Genomic DNA, 3,622 nt, shown 5'->3' with positions numbered 1-3,622 from the left:
AATTCTGAGTGATGCACAAGGATCCCAATCTTTCCAAAATTTTGCTGTCATTCAGTACAATGTCCCCAAAAACCCTTTCTCTCAGAAAATAAAAAATAAGCAGATATTTCAAGAAACACGTATCTGTTTTTAAATGCTGTTGTTCAGGTGAGAACTGCACAAAAGCACTGAGGCAAAGGATTGTCTAAATTCTTAGTAGGTCAGAGCAGAGAATCGTAGAGCACACTTGCAGTCTCTACTTGGAAACGGTTCGTATCAACACTAGAGGGTAGACATGAAGCAAGAACTGACAGAAAAAAAGAAAAAAAGCCAAGTGGCTTTTCAAGTAAAAGGTTTTTTTCTCAGAAAACTTTCCAGAAAATGGGATTTACCTGACAAACAAATGTCCAAAGAAGATGGACTTCCCTTTGTGTGGGGTTCCACTTCTGTTCTGCTTTGTGGCTGCAAAGCATAGCTTGCTTTGTGTAATTGTTTTGTCAGGAAGCTATCTCCTTCTTTCCGGCTGTTCACATTTATTTTCGGTCAAAGACGGTAAGAGACGTCAAGTGCATGGGGCATTTGGCATCATCTAATATTTATGTGCTACTCCCATTTATACAGATAACAATTAATTTACTTGAAGATGTAGGATGCTGAGACAGATAAATCAAAGTGTCATCAAGACAACCTTTCTTCACTGCAGTTGTAGTTATGATTCCATATCACTTTTTGCTTAGAGACAAAATAACACGAATGTTGCACATTTAGAATTCCGGTTGTCTGGAGCTATGGTCTGTCTCCTTTTGACAGCATCTCTGGGGGTAGTGACAATGGGCTAAATAGCATGTCACTAGACTGAAGGATTTGTCAAAGAAAGTCCCTTCAAAAAAAGCATTAGTTAATCCAACTCATCCTTCCAGTGTATTTTTATATCCACTTGAGCTTGTGCTGTGGCTCTGCTCTGATCACAGCTTTACATTTATTACAGTCACACAATATTTAGTCTAGGCACACTTATGGGTGAGTTAAATGGAACTTGGGACGCCATCTGACACATGCTAAATGGTTATGTGTGAGAGCACTACCGTAGGGCTGAAAGGGTTTGGGAGGAGAGGCCTTCTTAGACATAGATCCGTAACATGGTTCCTTTTTAGCAGAAAGGCCACACCAAGTTGTTTCCACGTAACTGCTCCTGGGAATCTTAATATAAATTACATCATGAAAATGATCCAGCTTAAAAATGAAAACCAACACCAAGTAATGATGGCAAGAGCAACAATCCTATAAAAAAACCCCAGAGATCTTTCCTCTTCCCCCTCCTCAACTATCTGCACTATTACCAGGGGGACATTCAGATTACCGTGAGGGCAAACCTGTCTCCTCCCCCGTTTGCAAATGGCAATACTGAAATTTTTGAGCTATGGCAGATAAGTGGAGCAATCACCACTCTGACCTATATTAAAAAGTTCCATTCTTCTCTAAAGCACACTCAATCACTGAGGTGAATGGGACACTTTACACGTCTTTGATAGGACTGTTACCCTGCAAAGTCCTCTGAATGCCCCATTGAGATTATTTCCTGGTAGACCGAACTGTACTTGGGGCAAATGCGTGGAGAATGAGCTTCAGGGAGCAGAAATGCTTGCCTTGGTGGTGGATCCACAAGCACTGTCAGCATCACTGCTCTAGAGTGTAGATATTTGGAAGGATGGCTAATGGGATGCAACCAGTAATTTTACTAGATTGAAAGAGAAGTAAAAATTCTTAACTTCCATTGGTGATTACTTGGGTTCTGTCGTGTGGGTTTTAATAGTGGACAGTAACAGGGAAGTATCAAAAAAGCATGCTGGCCAAACCTCCGCTCTCCATTTACTTTGATTCTCATAACAAATTCCATATGTAGACCCAGCTGAGTTGGGACAAGGAGTATTCCCTGACTTAATAGGACTTCCACCTGCACAGATGAGGCCTTTTAAAGACCTTTTCTAAAGATCAGTACAAAGCTGGATACACTCAGGTCTCAGTACACAGTATTACTGCCAAAAATATTTTCCAGGGAATTTTGCAAAAAGTTAACATAAATCACACTTGTTCCAAGATTAACTTTGCAAATTTGTCCTGGTCAAGGACTCAAATGACGTTTTAATAGATTTGTAACTCAAAGTACTCCTCCTCCCTCCCTCACCGCCCCAAAGAAGTCCTCTCCTTACCAATATCCTCTGACTTTATTTTGGCATGCTGTCAGAGGGTTTTCCAGTGACTTTGGTCCCTGGCTTACAAATTGTAAAGATGATTTAGAACATCCACTTCTAAGCCTTGTTAATGTTGATGCCAGAGTAACAGCATTAGCTTTAGCAGCTTTAAAGTTTCAAACATAATGGGAATTCACTGCTAACATAGCTGTAAAATGTGTTAAAACCAGATGAAAATCGCTTTGAAATGGTCTCAAGTTAAATTGGTACAGTGTTCTTAGTGTGTGGAAGGCCTTGATTTGCCTGTGAGTAGGAATAGACTGGTTTTCATTTTAATTCACAGTTCACCATTATAAAGTAAAAGCCAATAAAAAGCCACGTTCTAACTTCTGCTACAAAGGAGTGTGAATTTAAGCCTCAACAATCTAGCAGCTGCTTTTTAATTAAAAAAAAAAACCAACCCAAAAAGGTCTTTTAAAGTTGTTGCTTATGTCAAGATAGTGAAATTCCAAGTCTATCTTTTATTTTTCATGATGTGCCTACCTGAGGGCCTGCTCCACAACCTTGCTTACAAATACACACCGATTTTTCACGCAGAATACTTTCAGTGAAGCAATGAGCCCCACACAAACACATGCCGTTGAATACATGCTTGAATATTTTGGTGGCTTGATCCAGTGTACGGAGTTTCAAATTTTAAGTTACAAACAGCCTCACTTAAGTAAATCTCTCCAGTGCCGTAATATCTTTTTTAAGACTGTAATACAAATGATCAACTCATTTTAGGCCATTTATCAGAAACAGCGAAGTCCTTCACATTGCTGCAACCAGCTATATCAGAATATAAAGCACCAAGAATTTATGCTGTATGTTTTTGTGGCATGTTAACAAATACTCTGGATCTTTACGTATACAGATAAGATTTCAAAGATTTGAAATCAAACATGTTCCCAACAGTTTGCCTCTTCTTTGTGGATCAGTTATCTCAAAAATGTGGTTTGATACAATGCCATGCTTGAATATTCTGATTTTTAAAATCTAAGATGAATTAAGGGCCAAATTCTGTAATTTGATTTATTGCACAGGACTAATTTGCATATCAAAGAATATGCCTATGAGTATCTAAGGCCAGTAGCCATTACCTAAACAACCTTACTGATTTTGAAGGTGAGGTCGAAGGACTGTATTTTCTAGTGGCCAATCAAATTTCTGTTAGTCACTTAGGCCTGATTAGAACTGCCCATTAATATTTACCATATCTCTCTTTCATAATTACTTATTTTTAAAGGAATAGGGTTAAGAGACACTTCTTAGTTTTTAAAAGAACGGGCTTAATGAAATTTACTGATACAGTTCATGCTAAATCTGGTTTATCAAGAGACATTCCAAAAAGAAGGAAGAGGGATGCCACCTCTTCTACAGCTCACAGTAGGAAAACTGCAAAGAGGTTA

The 3,622-nt window shown here is 38.7% G+C and overlaps 1 protein-coding gene across 1 annotated transcript in view; it reads right to left on the bottom strand.

Moving 5' to 3' along the window:
* The window catches only part of PPAT (phosphoribosyl pyrophosphate amidotransferase), a 45,832-nt gene that overhangs the window by 40,158 nt on the left and 2,052 nt on the right, over positions 1–3,622 (bottom strand). The window lies entirely within an intron of this gene.

The sequence above is a fragment of the Pelecanus crispus genome, chromosome 4 (genome assembly GCF_030463565.1).
Source record: "Pelecanus crispus isolate bPelCri1 chromosome 4, bPelCri1.pri, whole genome shotgun sequence".
Taxonomy (NCBI): Eukaryota; Metazoa; Chordata; class Aves; order Pelecaniformes; family Pelecanidae; genus Pelecanus; species Pelecanus crispus.
The sequence above is the reverse complement of the archived record's forward strand: the minus strand, read 5'-3'. Positions and strand labels throughout refer to the sequence as shown.